This window comes from Symphodus melops (assembly GCF_947650265.1).
Source record: "Symphodus melops genome assembly, chromosome: 5".
Taxonomy (NCBI): Eukaryota; Metazoa; Chordata; class Actinopteri; order Labriformes; family Labridae; genus Symphodus; species Symphodus melops.
In genome coordinates, this window is record NC_136695.1 from 19,941,247 (window position 1) to 19,952,329 (window position 11,083).

The following is an 11,083-nucleotide window of genomic DNA, read 5'->3' on the forward strand; positions in this document are numbered from 1 at the left end:
AGTTCAAAGAGACGAACATGAAGACAAGTCAGACCTTGTGTGTGTCTGTGTGTATTAATGTCCTGTGTGTGTGTGTAGGTGTGTGTGTGTGTGTGTGTGTTTGTATATATGTGTCGCTCTTTGATTGCCCCAGGGAGCACACCATGGCATAAAGCAACAGTCACCTGTGTGTTTGTGTTTGTGTGTATGCCTTAGGGCATACAGAGGTAACAGCACGGTAACAATATAAGTCTCTGAGTTTGCAACAAATTGTCAAACTCAACTCAAAGTTACAAACCTGCAACTGACATACACATATGCAACTGCTGTAGACTTTTTAATTAAACACATATCACTTCTGCCTTTACAGGAGATATAGATGTTCCTTACACTTGTAACTTCATGTCATTTTGTGGATTCAAACATAAAGTAGAATTATCACCTTGCCGTTCAATGCCTCTGCCTAACAGTCAAGTTTCCAACATTCAACCACGTTTCCAAAAGAATGACTTGTGGATGTGAAACAGCAAAGAGACGATGGGATACATTTATGTCTTTGTATACAGTATGTTTGAAGAATATCATTAAAAAACAGCTTCAGCAAGCCTAAGAACTGCAGAGCTTGTGTCTCAGTCAGTTGTAACATGGATTTCTTGATTAAAATATCTATATATGTACATTTGTGGTACTAAATTCCTGGGCTAGACATGCCACAGTGACTTAGAACATTGACTATTGAATACCACAATCAAATTCAACAATGCTGAATTCCAGTGGACATTGTGCTAAATTTTAAGCTATATTCTCTGGGCGCTTGAGGTATCACATTTAAAAGAATGGATTAGTAATCATGACCACAAAAATATACTGTGGCTTTAGTGAAGTTAGTTTTTAGTTTAGACACTTGTTAACACATTAAGTGAAAAAACTTGAACTATATCACACGGATCCCAACCTTGACCTTTTGACTTCCAACCAAATTTGTCCTTCAGTGATCTAACACCTCCTGTCAAGGTGGTCACCAGCACAGAAGCAGTAACACAAACACAAGTTTAGACTTTTTAAACCCTGACTATGTCTGCTGTTTGTGTTTCCTAAAGCTGGTAAGTGTAAAAATCGGATTCATTAGTGTAACACACCAACTGTTCTGAAACGATCAACATGTAGAATCTTTAAACTACAAAAATGGACTTAACCTATATTCTGTATTTTATTTTGTTGAGTACTTACATTACCTCAGATATTTCCAACAGTTATCAAAGCCAGAAAAATCTGTAATTTTAGAGTTGTAACAGGACGTGTCTTGATGTGGCCGCCGACATGACATACATAACATGTTTATTGTTGCCACAGAAACACCAGATGCTACGTCAAACACTGCTGCAAAAGGAAGCAGAAGCTGCTCCTGAAAGCCCCGTCCTGTCACTGTATGTGCTATTGCTAAAAAACATAATGGAGTGGATGGAATAACTAGCTGATGTCCATCTTTTACAATTTAGCTATATTTTTTTCCCTCTTCTACCTCACTTCAGACTTTATATTTACTTGCTTTACTTCTACTTCTGTTCTGCCAACAGCATACAGTGGAATATACATCTGCTCCCTCCCTGATCTCTCTATTCTGTTGGCTTTGTCACATTCCTGCAGTGTTGTCTGTCAGGTACTCCTTAAGGAGTTCAGATTTGAACATGACTCCACATGAATGCAAATTTCGCTCTATATGCTGCTGATGTGAAACTAGCAGCTGTTTGTTAACTTCGAAGTTTGTTAAATGTCATAAGGTGGCTATTTGTTAGAGATGTAGTCTTGATCTGCAGCCTCCTGAAATTGTTAATTGTCATTGTTGAACCTTAATGTATATTCTTTTAAATTCTTCTGAAGCTCTTTTGACCATCAACACTGTTTGTTAGATTTTTTTTGAACTGCTGTCCTGTAAAATGAATCTTTTTTGATGTTTGGAATATCTTGCTCTTCACTTGAATCCCATATAAAAGGGAGGAGCAACAACAAACATGAGGCTATGTGTCATCTCAGGATTTGCTGTCTTTCTTTTTTTCTGCATTCACAGGGTTTTCAGCAAACACAGACCATGAAATGAACTATGGATGGTCCTAAAGACATCAAAGCAGCTGGGTTGTAGAGTGTGTAGATGTAACAAAATGTTAAAAAAAAATATTTGAGGGTGACAGCCATTATCAAAGTCAAATTAATATGAATAAAGGAGTAGCAGTAACTCAGCAGTCGAGTGAGGCGGCTGTCAAACACACGCAGAGGTAGAGGTAGCTTGTCCTGGGGATACTGTTGCATTGCTTTTGAAAAGGGGGCATTTAAACATGGAGTCCACTTCCATATCAACAGAGTTACGCTGACGCATATATCCTGAAAGCATGGTAATCATTTCTACTTCCACTCTCAGTTTATGGAAATGTGGTGTCCTTTTTTGTTTGTTACACCCAAATAAGCCATATTCCATAACAGCACCAGCAGCTCTGAACCAGAAAATGGGCCCATAGCCTTGGAAAATGTGTTTTATTCCAGGCACTGTTCATCTAATTGATTTATTTACACTGAAAAAGCAGTTGCCAATTTTTGCTGAATGTTTCATGTTGTGTCTTCTGCAGTCTGCTCTTTGAGGACTTGGCAGCACTATCAGCTTTCTTATCATTCTCCCTGTTGGCAGAATAAATCAAATTGTTACGAAACAGGATTTGGCGTGTGGCTCAGGGATGACCAGAAATAAATGTCTGAGTCTGAGGATGTTTGTTAAAATAAAAAGTGATGAATTGAAATTGAGTTTTATGGATGTATTTTAACATATTTATGACATGGTTTCCCCTGTGACTTCCCTCTCCCTCCGCATTTTTCTGCCTCCATTCGTCACTGACAAGCAAAAACTCAAGACACACACCAAAACAGATTTAACTGTGACTATCAGAGCATTATCTCTGCAATGCAGACTATTAAACATTGATGTGTTGTTGTTGTAACAGCAGCAATCTGGATCATCCGGGCTGAATGACCCAAAATAAAAACACTTCAGTTTGCGACAACAAGGAGTCTCTGATAAACAACTGTTTTGTCTGCAGCAAGCAATTAGAGAAAAATTTTACTGGGACCCATTTCAGTGCAAAATAACTTTTTTTTCAGGAAAGTTATTGTTTTTTGAAACTGTTTTGGAAAGCTAGTTTCTATTAGCACTGCTAGGAAATGCACAATCCTTAAAAAAAAATCTGTGGATGTGACCAAAAGTTGTAGGATGTACCACCATGCATCATTGCTATCAGTGAGGGATGATGCACTATTTCTTGCTGACGGCATCTGGCACTGGGGGAAAACAATTTCAAACTCTGTAAACATAATGATCGGACATGGTGAAGACCAGCTTTTTCCCTTGATGGACTATGTTTAAGAAAATTAACTATCAAGATTAAGAGCAGTTTACTCATCATATAATGGTGGTCTAATTAGGCCACAGGTGATGTTTAAAGGTACAATTTTATTAGAATGTTTGCATTAAATATCTAAATCAATAAAAAAAAAGACAAAAAGTATGTTAAATGTGTTTTTGTTGAGTACTTACATTACCTCCAATATACGGCAGTTATCAAAGCCAGAGAAATCCTTAATTTTATAGTTGTAATGGGACGTGTCTCGTCGTGGTGGCCACCATTAAGAGATGCCATGACAGACAAAACATGTTTATTGTTGCAAAGGAAACATTGGATGCAAGGTTTTCCAATCACATTGCTCAGATGGATTGCTGGTTTTAGAAAGTTACTGATACAGCATCATGTGAGTTTAATTTCTGTGCCGAACTGAACTCAGGACTATCCATTTAGTTTTTCTTCCACAGGTGTTCCAACAGCTCTGAGGAAAGAGGAAACATGAAACAGACAAATTGAAGTTAAAGAATATGTGTGAATGTCTTTCCATAGTGGAATTAAGGAATTACTGGCTTTCAGGGTGACTAATAGACAGACAGAAAGGTTAGCTTAATTCTGATGAGACTTGTGCCCTCTCTCTGCCTCTCTCCTTCTCAATGTGTGTGTGTCAGCAGCTCAGTCAAGCAGGATAATTCAGTTCTCACTCTGCGGATAAGGACTTCTATCCAGCTTTAGTCTGTCACAACATTTGTTCCACATTTAAATTAGACTTCTGCAGTGGGATGATTGCATATAGATTTGTAGAGGAGGGGAGAGGTAAAGGGGGAAATATGGGAGGACTGAAGGAACGATCTTGCAGAAGAAAGTGAGAGAGAGGAGGCACCTAAGGAAGGAAAGGAGAAACAGGGGAACAAAGGAGCAAAGACAGTAAAAAGGAAGAGAAAGGGGGAGAGAGAAAACACAAAGGAACAGTACTACTTTTCCTGCCAGAAACATTCAGTACAATCAACTGTTGTTGTTCCACTGTCAATCTGGTCCCCACGACAACTGCCCTGGATTCTGACGCATCTCAAACACAACAACACATATCTATTATAAATAGGTTGGAAATCAGACTTAGCATTTAAAACTGCCAACAGCTAAGCACATGTTCTCAGAAGAGCCTCACACAATACACTGTTGCTTCATGCAATCAACAGCTGCTATATTACAGTTTGCAGAGGTGTTTTTCATTTTCTCCAAATGATCTTAAATTTATCATGAATATTGATTGTTTACATTTTCAGATCACCCATTGCGTGGAGATGTCCAGACAAGTTGAAGTCTGATCAGAAGTTTTTTATAATTCTGACACAAGCACATTCATTATGAATTTGGGTGTAAAGCGAAACAAAATCATCGCCTGTACAGTGGAGGGGGTTTATTTTCTAACCCTGTCTGAGCTCAGGATATAATGCCCAGTTTTTATGGGGAACAAGTTAAAGTACTTTAATAAGCTTCTAAAGTATGTGACACAAAACTCCACTAAAAGTAACAGGCTGCCGTTGAAATGTGGTTTACATTGCAGAGCTTTAGATAAATGTGTTCTTGTATCAGGAGAAGCACAAAGTGGAAGCTTCCTGTTTCACTGTCGAGCATATTCCCACTAAATACATTATAGAGCAATTCACTGTTCATTCCATAGCCAGGAGCAAAATGTGCTCTCATTTATGGCTGTGAGTAACATATTGTAGGTTTTTCACTTTGTGTGTGTGAAAGTGTGAGGTCTGCAAGCAATGTAAAACAAAAGTGTGTGCCTTTGGTCTTTACCTATGATGCTTATCTTTTATAATAGTACATTGCATGGACATGTATTTCAACATGAGTGGGTGTGTCTGTGTGCGTGTTGCTAGAGCGTTATCTCCTCATCTATGAGTCTCTTCTTCTGTTGCTCCCTCTCTCCTCCCTCGCTCTCTAACCAATGGTGACAGTTGTTCTTTTTAAAGCAGAGTGGATCAGAATGCAGGCGGGGCAGCTGTTAATTATGGATGGCCTGTTTATCCTCCTAGGAGCACCCAGGGAGGAAAAACATCCATTCTAACTTTGCCAGCTAACGCCTAATCCGTGCGTATATGATAGGAGTCCACGCAGTGATTTGGCTAGCTAACACCTCAAAGTAAAAGCCCTCTTAACCTCTGTTCAGCTCAAACAGAAACAACAATAACACTAATTCATGTGGAGTACACGTCCTGAAACTATAAAGGGCCTGACACAGATGATTAATATACAACTGTTGGACAAATAAAACAAACAACACTAATGTCGACTGGTCTTATTATTCATCATCGCTTTCATAATAAACAGGCGTAGAGATCTGAGCAACACAACACATGTCCTGCTTGTGTCATTCATTATATCATTGTTTAATATTTATATACTACATGTACATAGGGCTGCTCAATTTTGGAAAAAAAAACAAGATTATTTTTGATTGATATTGACATCACGGTTTTCTTGGTATGATTGTCAGAAGACAACGTTTGAATTGAAATAGAAACATGATTCATTATCTAATTATCGTGATCTGTCCTGTAATTCTGTTCTATCACACCATGATATAAATCACCATCGATGTCTCCACATGCTGTGAATAACTCGGCCCTGAGGTATGAGCTACATGTATTCATGTTTTCAAGGGTTATCGAAAGTAAACATAGAATGTTTCGTCTTTATTTGCATATTAAGTTGGAAAGTTCCCATCACAGGAGACAAATTCTGAGACGCAGTGATTTGGCGAAGTGTGAATAGCTGTGTATCTTTCTCTCTCGGTCGGCACTGACAAGCAGTTGTCATACAGACAGGAGTGAATTAGCTCCACTCTTGTTTCCTCACCTCTCTGATTATATTCATTTTAATGTTACACTGTGAGTAGCTTTGTCAATATTGTCTTCTTCAGTAACACTTCGTACGACTTCATATTTACAAGCCTTAATGAACTAAAATCACGCAGGGAAAAGAAAAGAAGAATCATGCAAACATTTGACCAGAGTGCATTGCAGTGTATACGACAATGGTTGTCTGCCTGTGAATCTAGTGTTTGTATTTGTAAGACATACATGATACCAGTGTAACACCAATTTTTTTTACATTTTTTGGTTCATACTTTACCATATCCCATTGTATTAAATCAAATCATGTCTTATTGTATCATTTATATTGTATTCTGTCTAGTTGTATCTCATTCTAAAGTTATGAGTTTTAAGTTATTGAACTGTTATGATCTATTGAACCACATCACATCATATGATATTGTACTGTAGTCTACCCTATCACAGCATGTCATGTTGTAGTTTTATATATCCTATTTTATGGAATCATATTATAATATGTTTCCCAGAATCGCTTCGTATCTAAGCTGTGTAAGTGTCACGCTAACCCTGTCACTTGTCCAAGAAAGTTTTGCTTTTTTTTTTTTTTTTTACATCTGTCTTATTGTCAGATCTACGTCAGTACAGCTCCCACAAAAACCATCAAAGACTGCAAAATGTGTCATCGTTATTGCAGCATCGGAGCTGAGAATAAGAAGAAATGTCATACTCTTGATCTCGGTGGGGCGGGTGTCTCCTCTCTGGTCTGCAGACACTTCAGAGCGCAGGTCACTTTTCTAAAAACACCACATGGGGCTGCTGGAGATTTAGTATCTTCTTCTATGGTGCAAATATCTACTTCTGATTGATGACCTCTCTGAGACAAAAACAAGTAAAAACTACAGCTACAGTAGGAAAGAGCAAGCGGGCGACACGGATCATAGAGGAAACTGCCTTCTCTGTCTACCTTTATATTTATGTACAGAGTAATGTTTAACTCAATCCTAGTGACAATTTGTTTGACAAAGTCAATTTGTTTTCACCGTGTTAAAGGCGAACGAGAGCGGCATGTTCTTCGCTGCAAATGGTCACAAAAAGATATTAGCTTAATATTTCAATTTTTACCAAGAAAAAAACTGCAATTTGACTGCAAAGTACTGAAAGAGATCACGCACGTAAATCTTATTAGACCACACAAACAGGTACTCATGAAAAGAAGGGTTTTTATGCCATCGTTTCATTTGTGTCTGATTCTTCATTATCTTGTGAGGGCATCCCCACACACCACTATTTTTGGCTGCATGAATATGCAGTTACACATGCATTAATAGATGAAGATGACTTGTTCTCCTAGTCATCAGTGCGTCATTGTTAGACTGAACTTTTATAAATAAGTGATACCCAAAGTAAAGGTCGTCTTCTCAGTGGAGGGAAGTCTGTTCAATATTACAATGTGCCGAGATTGTATTCAATTCTGCTACTTACAGTATGCAGCCAATTGCCTCTGCTGTAAAGTGGAGGTATATTTATATTAAAATAATATGATCATCTTCTATTTAACATCAAGGTAATTGTAACTGTGGCTGGGACCTTTATAAAGGGAAACGGCTCACTGAGCTGCTAAAACAAAGCAGATGTCTTTTTGAGTGCAGTTAATCCTTTTTTTTTTTCAGGCTTCAGTTCAAGGTGCACACATTATATGAACTTCCATACCGAGTGAAAGTTATATTAACAGGATTTATAGATGCTTGATGTAGTAATAATAATATTAGCTATCTTCAAATTTTCATTTTGAGTTTTTGGGGTGGCTGTAGTTAACACTGAAATTGTCCAACTTTTTTATCGAGAGGATGCATTAGACTGCAGAGAGAGAGAGCTACAGTAAAATCCTGAGCTTTCTTTGTTGGCTTGCTGTGTCTAAAAACTGAAGTCTTGTTACTCAGCCACATTCGTCTGAGAGTCTGCCTTTTCCAAAAAAAGACAAACAAACACTTTCTACATGTAGTCCCACACTGAAAAGTCTCCTCTTTTTAGATTAATGTGTTTCTCAGAGAGCATCTATCTCACCCTCGAAGCCCCAAACCAATCAGTCAGTCCTCTGATGACTGAGGCTCACTTAGCTCTCCCTCGATTGGTTGTGAAGGGAAGAAAAGAGCCGGGATTGCCCCAGTGGGAGGTTGGGAATCGGAGTTTTAAAGTTCTTTATGTCTTTCTCCTAATTTCCTCAAAACTCTTTAATGTCTGTCTATATTTAATGTATTAGTGCGTGACTCCTCCAAGTTTGTGTGAAGTCGACTGAGAGTGTAATCAAGAGTGTTCGAGTCAAGCTTGTGCGCATATATAGGGACGTTTTTTAATTAGTTGATGCTGCGACACATTGTGGCAATATGTGGTAGATGGAAAAGCAGATGTTTATTGTTTTTAATAGTCCAACGGTGCTGAGCTCTCCCTGCGCAGCACAGTGAAGAAGTTGCCTACTGTGTCAATAGTCAGAGAGCGATAGGAAAATAAGTGTGAAGTTTTTACTTGGGCCCTCAGCTGTGCGGATGAACTCAATAACTCAGCTTCTCTGTGAGAATTAAGGCAAAACTATGTAATATAGTAATACTGTAAGATGTGTATCACAGTGTAGTACCGTTAATTATCTGCTGTAAAACTCCACTACAACATTCACAGTTACTTTCCTTCTTATCGACACACATTTCACCCTCAACACACCCACTGCTATGATAGTACTGTGTTTACATTATTTACCAAACATTGTTGAATGTCTCAGTTCATGTCTCCACAACTATGTAATGATTCAGGTAACTTGAGGAGTAATAGCAAACAATACAAATCCCTATCAAAAACGAATCAGAATCAGCTTTATTGGCAAGGTAATTAAATGAGCAGAGGACGGTAGTGTAAAAATGCTGAGATAAACCCTCATAATGAATATGAGATGATGTTACAGATGTGTTAATTTACATGAGGTAGAGAGTGTTTTACAATAAGAGTGGGCATAGACTGATATCAGAGGAAGATGTTACAGGTTTAAGTTACTGACACTAAATGATCTTAAATAATTGTATGCATTCAAATTGTGTGTTTGGTACCTGAATTGCACAGCGGTTACAGCTCTGACACTGACTGTTCAGCGTTTATCAGAGTGACATCCTGGGGAAAGTAAGTGTTCTCATGTCAGGTCATTTAGGCCTACAGTGATCTGCAATGCCTACCCTGCAAGTCTGCAGTGATTCTACCTGCCCATTTCCAGACCCTGGGCTGATATAAGTCCTGGATGAGGGGCAAGTCGGCACTGAGGATTTTTTCCACAGTCCTGATTGTCTGTTACCATCTTTAATACAGACAGACAGACAGACAGACAGACAGGCAGGCAGACAGACAGACAGACAGACAGACAGACAGACAGACAGACAGACAGACAGACAGGCAGGCAGACAGACAGACAGACAGACAGACAGACAGACAGACAGACAGACAGACAGACAGACAGACAGACAGACAGACAGACAGACACTTTATTGATCCCGAGGGACATTCAAGGCAGTTACACAATGAGCTGCAATAACCTACGATAGAGTTCTTACCTTGAAGTGGAAATAATTCAAAATGTGCACATTCAGCTGCAAGTGGGGCAGAACATGTTCTATCAGGCATGGAGAAATGAAATGAAATATTAAAAAATGAAGACACATATTGTAATTGTGTCAATGGATTTGTTTTGTAGAGTCACCATGGCAACATGACAAGCTTGTCACCACAACATCCAGTCTGAATTGACTGAGAGCGAGAGCGAGGGAGCGCTACGGGTCTGCTGGGATTACATTCATGTGCACACTATCAATACAGATCCCAATGAGCTTTAAAAGGCTGCCAAAGATTTTTAATTACAGAAAGTTTGGAGATCTTTCTATCACTGTGTCCTAAGTATGGCACACATGTCAGGTAAAAGTATTCTCAAAAACTGCAGTCACAGCCAGTAAGAACACAGAATAAGAAGAAAACTCAATCAAACTAAAAGTCTCGCTCACCTTGTGAGAAGCAAGTTTTCCCACTTGTAAAGTTGTTCTCTGTCTGGGAAAATTAAAAGTTAAACTTGATTATTCTTTTAATTTCACCAAATCATAGTTTACAGTCAATTTAATTTGTTGTGAATTTTCACAAGACCAATTCAGTAAACTTTTAAGTAATGTTGTGAACGTTACAAAACGAACTTTAGGACAGGAAGAAACCAGGAAATGTCCACAGGTGTTGACCAATCACAGTCAAACACACAGTTGGAAAATCCCTTTAGGCCTGCCCACCACAGACCTCCATGCACACACACGGGCTGGTCTGCATAGTGTGTATAGGCTTGAGAGGACCCACACAATCACACACAGGCCTTCCTATAGGTTGTGTTGCCATGGTGCCTATGGGAGTAACACCAGTGTAGAGAGGACACTGGGAAGGACTGCAGACACGCACACAATCACGCACAGACTCAACCAGGAACATGCTCACACACACGGCTCTCTCTCACGTACTCGTACATACACAGGGGAGCAGGATAAAAATACTGTGCTGACAAGTCAATTAATCAGATGTGAAGGTGCTGAGCAGAACAATCCTTTACAAGGCTGGAGTTCAAAAACAAGGTGTGTGTGTGTAGGTGTGTGTGTGTGTGTGTGTGTGTGTGTGTGTGTGTAGCATGAATGTGATATTGAAGTTTTTGTGCTAAATAACCAGTGTCATAAGCTGTGGATCAGACAGTTCCACACAAATAAATTCAAGGCTCCCTAATTCATCTTGTATGGTGTTGCTCTATTTTTGACTCCCTTTAATTCTCTATTTTGGTCCCATTTTAAGTTAAAAATAACATTTTGAATT

General features: G+C 38.8%; 1 long non-coding RNA gene across 1 annotated transcript; it reads right to left on the reverse strand.

Annotated features, from left to right (window-relative positions):
* Positions 1 to 3,698: 3,698 nt before the first annotated feature.
* On the reverse strand, positions 3,699 to 9,915 carry LOC306824734. Its single transcript, XR_013779179.1, has 3 exons — positions 9,802 to 9,915; positions 9,307 to 9,548; positions 3,699 to 3,846 (listed from the first exon to the last, which is right to left on the reverse strand). It is a non-coding gene; the product is annotated as an uncharacterized lncRNA (long non-coding RNA).
* Positions 9,916 to 11,083: the final 1,168 nt, after the last annotated feature.